This window comes from Haliotis rufescens, unplaced genomic scaffold (assembly GCF_023055435.1).
Source record: "Haliotis rufescens isolate VD_foot unplaced genomic scaffold, xgHalRufe1.0.p SCAF_129, whole genome shotgun sequence".
NCBI classification, from domain to species: domain Eukaryota; kingdom Metazoa; phylum Mollusca; class Gastropoda; order Lepetellida; family Haliotidae; genus Haliotis; species Haliotis rufescens.
The window spans coordinates 610,302-624,004 of record NW_025963812.1 but is presented as its reverse complement, the minus strand read 5'-3'; positions in this window follow the sequence as shown (position 1 = coordinate 624,004).

The window sequence follows — 13,703 nt, the reverse complement described above, 5'->3', positions numbered from 1 at the left end:
ACAACAATTACAACAATTAAGTACAACCTTTTATCGTCTTTTGGTATGACTCGGCCAGGGGATCGAACTACCGACCCTTCCACTCTCCGGGCAAACGCTCTATCTACTAGACCTCGAAGGCGGTCACGCCGTTTTGAACAGTGTCAGCGTCGTGTGGGTGAAACATCTGCCTATTTCGAACTTGTTGCCGACCTTGTACCTTGTTGCCGACCTTGAAACTTGTTGCCGACCTTGAACCTTGTTGCCGACCTTGTACCTTGTTGCTGACCTTGAACCTTGTTGCCGACCTTGTACCTTGTTGCCGACCTTGAACCTTGTTGCCGACCTTGAACCTTGTTGCCGACCTTGTACCTTGTTGCTGACCTTGTACCTTGTTGCTGACCTTGAACCTTGTTGCCGACCTTGTACCTTGTTGCCGACCTTGTACCTTGTTGCCAACCTTGAACCTTGTTGCTGGTCATGTTCTATTTTAGCAATTCCCTTCGACACTGTTTCAGAACAGCGAAGTCTTTTGTTACCTCGTGTATTCCACACATACTCCAAACTAATATCACACATCTTTCTGAACAACATTTCCAATTTACAAGTTCATTTTTTCGGTCTGCATGCCATATCTCCAAAAGGAAACCATTACCAAGGTATGTTTCGTGGTGAGTAACCACGGATCATAATGAGAGCCTCAGCCTAGTTCGGCAAGGGTGGAAAGTGGACATATATAGCCAGCTAACGCCCTTGACTGGGGAAGATGGTAGCGCCGTTACACTTAGGACAACTGCACCCAGAACCGTCAGACCCCCTACCCAGTTGCCCACCCGTGCAAATGGGGCCGCAGTACCTCACGCTGCAGTGCGTGCACAGTTACCAACTGTGGGTGTCGGGTTGCTGTAGTCGATATAAGTTGCCATTGTGCAGCTATCTCACCTTTATCACGTTTCGTCCGCCGTGGTACCGACGTCTCCCTCACCCCAGACAGCGTCCTCAACCCCCGGGGGTTGGCCCCATGGCCAGCGTACAAACAACATGTTTACCACTCGAAAGCCTGCATTCGTGCACGTCCTCTTTCTATGCATGATGTTATTTGATAATGGGATAGTATCGCTTGTCTTTTTCAATATGAGTTACGATCTTCGGAAACAGGTCAGGAAACTATGCCCTGAATTTAGAACTTGCCGAAACAAATTTCAAATTTCTTTCTCCTTATTATAAATGGACGAGATTGAAGGTGTCGAAGGAGAAGTAATTAATTTTGATAAATAAGTGAGTGAGTGAGTGAGTGAGCGAGTATGATTTTACGCCGCTTTTAGCAATATTCAAGCAATATCACGGCGGGGGACACCAGTTATGGGCTTCACACATTGTACTCATCGAACCGAACCGAACAATCGAACGGGCTTTAATTTAACATATAGAGTAAACTACGGTTATAACGAACTCAAAGGGACCACTAATTTTTGTTCGTTATAACCGTAGTCCGTTATAAGCATTTTACAGCACATAGTATATACAGCAATTGGACGGGACCAAAACATAATTTCGTTATATCCGTCAGTTCATTATAAGCGCGTTCGTTATAAACGTAGTTTACTGTACCTGGCTATAACTAATTAGAAGCCACAATCAGTTCGTGACATCCGACGTGTGGTTATTTACATGGACACTATTAACACTTGTTGCCGCTGACGTGTCCTCTTTAGGCCTTTTTTCCCCACATCCTTCTTCTTAATACAGTAAACTACGGTTATAACGAACTCAAAGGGACCACTAATTATAGTTCGTTATAACCGTAGATCGTTATAAGCATATATACAGCATATATGCAACAAATGGCCGAGACTAAAAGTAAGTTCGTTATATCGGTCAGTTCGTTATAAGCGTGTTCGTTATAACGTTGTTTACTGTTTATATATATACGAAGTTGACTGTTACGTCGGTGTTTTGGAGGGGCGGTAGGTAGCCCAGTGGTTGAAGCGTTCGTTCGTCACACAGAAGGCCCGGGTACGATTCCCGACATGGGTACAATGTGAAGTCTGGTGTCCCCCGCCGTGATGTTGCTGGAATATTGTTAATAGCGGCTTAAAACCATTTTCGTTCTCTCATTGTTTATGACTTTAATTCCATTGAAAGATGCGTAAAACAATCCCGTATGACTAAATAATCCAAAGCCGTTATAAGGGGAGAAATGCATTCTGTTACATATTGTTTGTAGATCATTGATACGATCGTATATAGACTGACTATTTGATATTTTGTGTGTGTGTGTGTGTGTGTGTGTGTGTGTGTGTGCCTGCATGCGTGCGTGCGTGTGTGTCTGCGTGCATGCGTGCGTGTGCGAGCGTGCGTGCGTGTGTGTTATATGGAGACTAGATATTTGCAGCTACAGATGTAAAATAAAGTATTGTTTTAATTAGGACTAAGAGCCCAATTCTTTTTTTAAAAAACAAGTGCAACAATATAATTTTTGTGGCAGGAAGAAAAGTAGGTCCCGTCATTGACAAGCTGGTTCTGATTTTTGTTGAAGATTTATGATTCGTTAACTGAATTACCGCGGACGGAAATACAGTCGAACCTCGTTGTGTCGAACTTGGATGTGTCAAATTCCAGTTAATACTGTAATACTAACGTGAGTAGCGTAAACACTAGTCTGTCTCCAAGACCACAGAGAATAAATTAAAAATGAAATCCAGGAATGATTTAGCAAGTCTCAATTGTTTGAAATTAAACACTTTTCATATTAAATAAATGTATATACCCAAGATACAGTTAAGTGTGTTGAACATACTGTATAATACTGTAAGTCACGATGTGTTTTCAATCGCATCTGGAATATATATGATATATGGGGGAAATATACGTTAATCATTTCGCAACGAGTTGTGAATTTTTTTAGCTTCGCCCGTTTGCGCCTAGACGGAACCCAGTCGCAAAAATGGCCACGAGAGGGGCATGAGTTGCTATTCGGCTTGTCCCGGAATAACACGATTTGGTCACGAATGAGACCATCTCATATGAAAACCGGAAATGCTGTGTAGATCACGGACAGAGATAACTGTCCATATATGGCTGTTCGTCATACCGTATCAATTAATTAGTCACGATATGAAATGTAAGCCGCTGTTTAATATGAACCGTAAGCATTTTCGTTCACACCATGTCGTGTGTTGGTGCGTGAGTGCTTTTATTTGTCCGGACTTATTCCGATTTTATAGTGCTAGCCCACTGAGGTACCATGCCACAGTTTAACATGAATACCCAACTCAAATACCCAGTATGCTCCAAGCTGACCAGTCCTTGTTTTATCCCTCTTAATGAGGTGAGGTGAAATGGGGTTTAACGTCGCGTCCAAGATTATTGCACTTATATAGCGACGTGCATGCACGTGTGTGTGTGTGTGGCTGCTTGTACTAGTCCGGACTAATGCCGATTTATAGTGCTAGCTCACTGAGATACCATGCCGCAGTTTAACATGAATACCCATCTCAGACACAGTATACTGACTCCGAGCCGACCAGTCCTTGTTTTAGCCCCTTAATGCCGAGCGCCAGACAGGGTAACAACAAGTACCATCTTTTAACGTCTTTTGGTATGACGCGGCCGGGGATCGAACCCCGGGCCCCTCTTAATGCCGAGCGCCAGACTGGAAAACAACAAGCACTGTCTTTTATTAAGATAACTTAACAACCGTTTTTTTTCTGTAAAATATTTACACTTCAGAGAATAAATGTTCATCTAACTCTTGCGGTAACCACTGGTTACTGGGGTGGTATTCTGCCCCGGAAACCCCATCGGATTTGTGAATAATAAAATAACAAAAAGCATTTGTCTTGTTTAATGTAGTTCATAGGTTTAATCGCATAAACTATCAACATTTGAACAAGTAGGGCCATTTGGAGTGTTTGCTTTCAATGTCAAAGTTGTTATATGGAAGTGTATTTCATTGTTTTACAAGACCCGTGAAGATCCGGTGTAGAATAGGTCTTCAGCAACCGATGCTTGACGTAAAAGGTGACTATGCTTGTCGCAAGAGGCAACTAACGGGATCGGGTGGTCAGGCTCGCTGACTTGGTTGATACATGTCATCGTATCCCAATTGCGTGGATCGATGCTCATGATTTCAATCACTGGATTGTTTGGTCCAGACTCAATTATTTACAGACCGCCGTCATATAGCTGGAATATTGCTGAGTGCGGCGTTAAACAACAAACAATCAATACTGTTTAACATTGATTGTAGCTTGTTTGTATTGTTTCTGTTGGGATTCTGTAGACGCTCACTGTATTTGGACAGTGATAAATCGTCAGGAAGCTACCATATTTAGATGCTTGTTCCGATGGCCCATACACCGCAGAAACAATTATGTTGCTCGTGCTATCAATCATTGGTTTGGCTGGTCCACCATCATGACGCTTGGATATTACCGTGTATGACATCAACAATCACCTGATGTTCCAACCCCGTTGTTAACACCGTTATTCCGGGTTAAAAATAGCTCCCCAACAAGCAATGCTGGTCGGAAGAGGCGGCCAAATGGATCGGGTGGTCAGGCTCGGTTATTCGATCCCGATGGCTCATTGCTCACAATATCGATCACTGGATTGTCTGGTCCAGACTCGATGATTACAGGCCGCCGTTATAGACATGTAGCTGGAATATTGCTCAGAACGGCGTTAAAAACAAACAAACAAACAAACTTACACCTCTAGAGGGTTTCAGTTTTGTAAGTTGCCGACGTCACTCCTTTAATTTCAACCCCATATGAAATCGGCTAATAGTATTTATTTAATACATGATTAACTCGCCCGATAGACGTCGGCCGTGAGCTGGAAAGTAGCTGCAGCTGGACGGAGCTCCACGCAGCTTAGGGCGTCGTGTGAAGCTTATCTTAAAAGCGCACTCCCATTCGTCACCACTCGCCCCTTTCCGTAACCTGCAAGAACGGCTTGTCCCGGAATAACACGAGTTGGTCACGAATGAGTGCACTCACAAAAGATTCTCGAGGAATTAGACTTTCTTGGAAAGGAATCGTTTTGTATTTTAAACAAGACATCGGAATAAGATTTCTATACAATCAGTAAACAGGATGTTGGGCTAGAGACTCACTGACTCACCCCGTAGAACGCCGGATCCATCTTCCCGAGCCAAGGGAGTTAATTGGCTATAAAAGTCCAGTTTCCACCCTTGCCGAAATAGGCTGGTATTATGGGGTTACGTTTTGGCTGGACTAACGAGTCTATACATACTCCAATCACAATCGCGCAACGAAATCGAAATCTGGTTCGTAAACTGTCTTGCAGATTTCGGTCAATTGCAGGATTTGCAAATCATTTGCACCGCCAACTCGTTGTCAACAGATATTTTCTAAAAAAAATCATGTTTTAAATCAAGGTGCTCACGTGATTTGATGCACTTCGCGACGTAAAACTCGTTTAATCACAATATCGATATTGATTATCGATCAGATCGTCCTGACTCGGCGCCGCCATTTAGTTTGAAGCAAATGCAAGTGATACGACAGGTGGAATCTGATTGGTCAATAGGAGAGGCATAGAAGGGACATAACTCGTAATAGCAAGTGGTGGCGCTACGACCGAGCCCAGGAATTCCAGCCTAGTTCGATAAGGGTGGAAAATGGACTTTTAAAGTCAGTTAACTCCCTTGCCTCTGGAAGATGCGCCGGATCTGATTGGGACTTCTTCCACAACGCTGTGCGGAGAATCTGGGGGAGTCAAGTTGGCATCGTGAGATGCAGAATTCCCATAGGAATAAGGATGACTTGCTATCTCAATAATCAACACCCATCAATAAAAGTACCAAACCTCCGAGTCAACTTCAATCGCGGATACATGACATGATTGGTATGCTTCACTGAGGGAGACCCCACCACCACCCAAAAAATCCCCACCCACACCACCATCATCACCCACACCATCATCACCACCAACACCACCATCACCACCCACACCATCATCCCCCACCCACACCACCATCCCCATCCACACCATCATCACCATCCACACACACCATCCCCACACACACCACCATCCACACCACACACACCTGTACCTTTTCTCCAAATACCGATCGTGATATCTCTCTCACTTTTGGATGGGATCGTTCGGCCATCACGTTTATCTGCGTAGCCCAGCTGCATCTATGGGGAACAACTTACCAGACACTCCCCTCTCACCAAAAAACGTCGTCCAATTTGCGACGTCATCAAGCTGCGAGCGTGTGTTAGAATCTCCAGAAATGACGTCATGATAGAACAATGTTTAATCGTGAAATAAACCAAAAAACTTTGCGATGACACATTGGCGACGACATGCATTGTTACCATGGCAATGATGTAAGGGAGGTAACTCTCACAAATGTTGATCGAATCTGCAAAAGCACTTTAGATTTATCTTTTTGTATAATTTATTCATTTATGTTTCAATGTCTTACGTCGAAAAGGATTGCGTCCAGTAGATTTGGAGATGTTTCCATCCACGATATCCTGTACTGCCTTCGCATAATCAAGGGACGCGAAGCGGTCACTGGACGCATGCACGTCGGCCCTCCGGAAACGCTTGCTGTACTTCCGAGTTCAGGGGCCGTCTCATAACGATTTTCAGCTTCATAAGCTTTATCATATTATATAAACATCTCCCCCTCGTCGTTTATTTCTTACATAATTTCACATCTTGGACTCCATGTAATCGGTGGCGGAGGGGTAGCTTTTAGATTATTCCAGCAATATCACGGCGGGGGACACCAGAATGGGCTTCACACGTGGTACCCATGTCGGGATTCGAACCCGGGTCTTCGTCGTGACGAACGAGCGCTTTAACCACTGGGCTACCCGACCGCCCAAAATAGACTGGAAGCTGTTATTATTTCATATGAAAACTTTAAAATATAATATTAAAATCCGTCAGGCAAAAGAAAGAATACACTAAAGTTTGATGGTGGTTAACATTAAACGAACAAGAAATGGTCATTCGCGGGTGATGTATTTTATACGGGTCTCATTGTTGTGTTTTGGACCTTAAAGGGCAAGTTCACACGGAAATGAATCTATTTTTCTTGTACTTTTTCCACATTAAAAGTGTTAACCTAGAAGTGTCAAAGACAAAAATATAAAAATATCACAATTAATTAACATATTTTTCGCATTAAATCGATTTATATTTTTCACATTAACCAAGTGTTCTATTTCCACAACAAAAACACCATGGCTTATGCCCCTTGCAATATGACGTCATTGGTGCCAATTGATAAACATTATGACGTCATCATGCTTTGTTTAGAGCCGCTTCACGTGGTGTAGGTACAGGTGTGTGATTCTAGCGTCTCAGATGCCAGCCAGCATAGTGTTATGCTGAGTCACCACTGCGCCGGAATGTGTCGTAGGCCATGTTGTTTTACCGCAAACTGGTACTTGATATCTTTTGCGTTGAGAATAGACAGGGACCCAGTTGAATTGGCACCAATTACGTCATAATCTAAGGGGGATAACTCAGGCCTGTTTAGCTCGAAAAACGAAGGCCTCATAACGGCATATCATTTTCTCACTATTGTGAGCTTCCTACTTTCACTGTGAAAAAAATGAGTGTATATTTTCAAATACAGATACTAATTAATTCTAAAATTGCGTTTTGTTTAGAAAAAGATAAAAAGTGATTTTTGCGTGTACACTTCCCCTTTAAGTTTGCAGTGCTTCGGCGACTGTGTTTAACCCGGTAAAGTTTAGATACCGTTAATAATTCTATGGTCAAGTGTATTTTCAAGTGTATGCTTTCTGCCCGGCAGTTAACTTCCTCGACCTTGGTGTGTTCCGAATGAATACATAGCTCTGGAAATAGAAAGACTTTGTCCCATTCAGCTCCTGGTGTTATAAATAGATTCCGGGGCTATTAATAGACTAATTTGCAAGTGCTTTAAGAGAGGCAGAACAACAAAAACAAGTTATTTACGCCCGAGGCCGAGGAAGTGTTTGTAACAGAGGTGTTAGGTATAAGAGATCGCGCTTTCCTCTCGTACAATGACGGGTATATCTGTTTTATGACTGTGTACTCTTAGTTTGTACAGCGCAATTGTTTACCATTGTTAACTGTTTACCTTGTTTCCCCAAGAAACCAGATATGATCTGAAATCTGCAGGGTCATGAAATGAGGTTTAAAACTTACTGGTACCTGGGTAGTCCAGTAATGAGTGAGTGTGTGAGTTGGTTTTAACGCCGCTTTAAACAGTATTCCAGTTATATCGCGGCGTGTCAGCATAATGTGGGAGGAAAGCCCGAAGTGATGCAGGTCTCAGACGTTTACCACTTCGGTGAAACCGACGAGCACGGGTGTGGTGCTGACAAACCTAGAAACATAATCGGCGCGAACCGGGATTCGAACCCACAATCATAGGTTTCTGGCGTGCCCAGGGGACGCAACTCGCGGCGCCTTAGACGACTGGGCCATCCGTGCCCCTAGAAATATGAAGCAATGATGATGTATCCAAAAATATGATATGGTAAGGTGAATGTACTGGTATGCAATTACAAAAATCTATGATTAATGCGACATACCATTACAGTATTACATCTTGCATTCACGGTATACCATGAGCATCACTTTATCTAAGCACATATTACAAGATAACTTAAGTACTGGCTTCCATTCCTTCAGCGCTGATTACTGCAAAGTGTTGGCTTCCATTGTCTATTGCTAATCACCTATCAGCGCCAATCATCTGTTGGCTTCCCTTGTTTCTACCCTTTGTTATTTTCCACCTTTTGTTATCTTTTTAATTTTGTTGTCCTTACATGTACATATATATGCTCTCTGCCTCATGGCTTTCTTCACCTGATGAAGGAGTAAGCATATACTCCGAAACGTTGTGTTCCTCATAAATAAAGAAGTTGACATCCATATATTCTCTTCCTTTCAACAAAATAGTTAATTACCATTTCGATAATAAATGCGATTTTAAATAAATGCCTTATTATAATGAATTAAGCCATCGCTTTATTTATAATATATTCATAAAAAAATCATAATTTGTGGGATTTGAAAGCCTTTGCAAACAATATCATACACACATATGCTCATATACTTATATATGATTGCCTTTATTAATTTCGGTGACCTTGACTTTAATAAACTGATATTTATTTGCTGACGTGATCTCATACAAATATTTCAGTGAGGTAAAAAAGTGAAATGTAAAAATCGAGTTTTTCGGACTCACCAGGGAGAAAGGCAGGGTCTTTATACACTTATTCCTCATGTTCAATTTTTTTTTATAAAATATACTGAACAACAAAAGTTCCTGTGACATTGAATAAGATTTTTTGAATAAGAGTTGCGTTTTTGTGACTTGATTCCATAATGGACTACAATATTGAAAACCAAACTTTACTTGTTTCAAAAATACAGTAAAATATTGGTGTCACAGGAACTTTTGTTGTTGAGTATATTTGTGTCCGCGGATTCAGACACAAAGTAAAATAGAAAAGTCTCAATTACAAACCAATTTTTTTTAACCAACCTGAAAAAAAAGTGAATTTAATTTTTTAAAGTAAAAATCGAAGTAATCTTTCTTCAACATGACTGTGTCATTAAGTCACGACACAAAACAACTTGTTTTGTTGTAAACACTTTCGTGGCTTTCCAGTACATAGTGCTGGCTTATGAACGTTTCCTATAAGCCAGTTTAACCTTTGGATAATGTATGGCATTTCAAGCTGCGAGCTAATCCCAGTGTTTTCCTACAAGTTTATTGTGTGGTATCGGAGTAAATAGGGCAAGGTAGCCATGACTGATCAAATGGAAATACTGACACAAATCTCAGTATGATATACGGCGGCCATTGACCCCGGTGTGGTCAGAAACGCATACATTGACCCAGTAGCCCACACACTGTGCAGCCTTGCATCCAGGGCGGGTAGGCTATGGTCATTAATTTGTGTTTAAAACATGGGGTATCCTGATAAAGTGAACAAGGTGAGGTGAAATGGGGTTTAACGTCGCATTCTGGCTTATTGCACTTATACAGCGACGTCCATGCACACGTGTGTGTGTGGCTGCTAGTACTAGTCCGGACTGATGCCGATTAATAGTGCTAGGACACTGAGATACCATGCCGCAGTTTAACATGAATACCCTACTCAGACACAGTGTACTGACTCCGAGCCGACCAGTCCTTGTTTTAGCCCCCTAATACCGAGCGCCAGACAGGGTAACAACAAGTACCATCTTTTGACGTCTTTTTGTAGGATGCGACCGGGGTTCGAACGCCGGACCTTCTGCTCTCCGGGCGGACACGCTACCACTAGTCGGTCTAAACAATACAAGAATGAATCTACAGAGATATAGTGATTAATAGCTGAGTATGTTTCTGTATCATAAATATCATATTAGGAATACATAGTTTCTATTCCTAATAAACTGAGGGCCAAAAGAAAGTATGCCAAGTTTTTCTTTTATTTAATTGAAATCATTATACTGAGTATGCAGATATATATTTCTAAGCTCTGCACTCTAGCAGAAAATGATATTCATTTTCTACACTGTTATATCCTAAACGTAAGCAGTTGGCACAAACTCGATCTTGATGTTCTGTATTTCGATGTCGACCAACTTCAATCATGAGTGAGTGAGTGAGTATGGTTCTACGCCGCTTTTAGCAATATTCCAGCAATATCACGACGGGGGACACCAGAAAAGGGCTTCACACATTGTACCCATGTCGGGAATCGAGCCCGGGTCTTCGGCGTGACGAGCTAACGCTTTAACCACTAGGCTACCCGACCGCCCCTTCAATCATCAGGTTATGTCATGAGCACCTGTATGTTTCCACGTTGAAAGCTGACTTCAAAGTAGAATAGGCAAACATTTAGTGTTTGAAAGAAATAGAGGAATTCCATCTCTGGATTGAGTTAGCGTAAGCAGGATCCCGACACGCCTAAGGGGCGCAACTCTACCCAAAGAACAATTTAGACTACCGGGCCATCCAAACCCATGTAACATGAATGATTCCTACCGATTGTAGCCTAGTGGTTAAAGCGTTCGCTCGTCACGCGGAAAACCCGGGTTCGATTCCCGACATGGGTACAATGTGTGAATCCCATTTCTGGTGTCCCCCGCCCTGATATTGATGGAATATTGCTAAAAGCGGCGTGAAATTCTTTCTTGGGCGACTTATACATATTTTCAAATTTTAGGGAGAAGAGAGAGCTTGAGGTAGGGACGACCCTTGTGCACGCCAGAAACCTATGATTGTGGGTTCGAATCCCGGTTCGCCCCGATTATGTTTCTAGGTTTGTCAGCACCATACCCGTGCTCGTGGGTTTCACTGAAGTGGTAAACGTCGGAGACCTGCATCACTTCGGGCTTTCCTCCAACATTAAGCTGACACGCCGCGATATAACTGGAATACTACAGTTTAAGGCGGCCGTAAACCCAACTCACTCACTCACTCACTGAGGTAGTGACCATTTTTGGTAGCCGACTGTGACGTCATATCGTTTAGCGGAGCCGTACAACCAATGTAAACAAAGGATAACTACGGAAATGGAAATAGTTTTTTTCAGGTATTGGGATTATTTTCTCAATGAAAAATAAACCATTCTGCGACATATGCTCATCTAGATGACGAAGACTTGTTAAAAATGAAACAGATGAAAAATATATGTAATGTCTTGAATGTACTGTGTAAGATGTGACGGATGATCACATGGCGCTGGCCTGTGGCAGGAGAACTGTGCGTGACCAACTCGTCCCATTCCAGAACAAGCCGAATGTGGACTCGTGCCCCTCCATTCGTGACCAACTCGTGTTATTCCGAGACCAGCCGAATGTGGACTCGTGCCCCTCCATTAGTGACCAACTCGTGTTATTCCGAGACCAGCCGAATGTGGACTCGTGCCCCTCCATTCGTGACCAACTCGTGTTATTCCGAGACCAGCCGAATGTGGACTCGTGCCCCTCCATTCGTGACCAACTCGTGTTATTCCGAGACCAGCCGAATGTGGACTCGTGCCCCTCCATTCGTGACCAACTCGTGTTATTCCGAGACCAGCCGAATGTGGACTCGTGCCCCTCCATTCGTGAGCAACTCGTGTTATTCCGAGACCAGCCGAATGTGGACTCGTGCCCCTCCATTCGTGACCAACTCGTGTTATTCCGAGACCAGCCGAATGTGGACTCGTGCCCCTCCATTCGTGACCAACTCGTGTTATTCCGAGACAAGCCGAATCTTCTTGCAGGTTACGGAAAAGGGCGAGTGGTGACGAATGGTGCCCCTCGAAGGCATTCGTCACCACTCGCCCCTTTCCGTAACCTGCAAGAAGACTCGTCCCCCTATCAATGAATGTTATGTGCGAAAATACGACAAACCAATCAGAATGAGCGTATGTTTTTCAGATGAAATTTAAAGCATATCGGGACATGCGGCATTATACAGTATGATTGAACATACGCGCATTCTGATTAGTTTGTCGTATTTTCGCACATAACATTCATCGATAGGGGGACGAGTGTTCTTGCAGGTTACGGAAAGGGACGAGTGGTGACGAAAGGGACGAGCCTTGTTATAGGTTACGGAAACATGCGACTGGTGACGAATAAGGTACAATGCTGGCCGCATGGAACTCTGGGTAGGAGAGCGTGTTACGTACTCACTTCATTTTGAAAGACTCTCTGCTACAGACTTTCAATGTCTGTCATATATGCGAGCAAAGTATAAATATGTGAAAAAAACTGTTTGAGCAAAGTATAAATATGTGAAAAAAAACTGTTTGAGCAAAGTATAAATATGTGCAAAAAACTGTTGGAGCAAAGTATAAATATGTGAAAAAAACTGTTGGAGCAAAGTATAAATATGTGGAAAAAACAATGTTTGAGCAAAGTATAAATATGTGGGGAAAAAAATGTTTGAGCAAAGTATAAATATGTGGAAAAAAATGTTTGAGCAAATACAGCACCATAAACTTATTATTTAAGGGCTATCATCTGCCCATCCTTAATTCAGAGTGAGTGAGTATGGTTTTACGCCGCTTTTAGCAATATTCCAGCAATATCACGGCGGGGGGCACCAGAAATGGGCTTCACACATTGTACCCATGTCGGGAATCGAACCCGGGTCTTCAGCGTGACGAGCGAACGCTTTAACCACTAGGCTACCCGACCGCCCCTAATTCAGATTAAAAATAACCACTCAAACATTGTCCTTTCATTTAAGATCTTCGCTAATACTATGACTTCGCGTTTAATTTTGTCATGGTAGAATGGAAATATACCTACTGTGTTTCGAAATTTGAGGTAGTCTAACCATAGATTAGATACCTCCTATCTTGATTTGGATCTCCTGAATCAACAGCACTGATAAGAATACAAACTGACCATAAAAGATACAAATGTTGAATTATTTTTTGTTATACTACTAATAAGCATATTTATAATTCGCCAAATCTACACACAAAAGCATGCTCAAAGCGTTACATTATTACCCCGGTCAACTGATCAGAGTGCACTCGATTTTCATTCTCAGCTCCCTGGGGAGTATACAACCCAACCTGTCTGTGCAACGCTGGAAGGTTAAAACTCACCATGTCAACCTACCGGGTACCCATTCACTGCTGGGTGAACAGAGGCACGTGACAAGAACCGTCAAGGCGCCCGGTGTTTTATTTAAGAATTGACTTCAATAAAAATAAAGTTGCGTTTAGCCGATT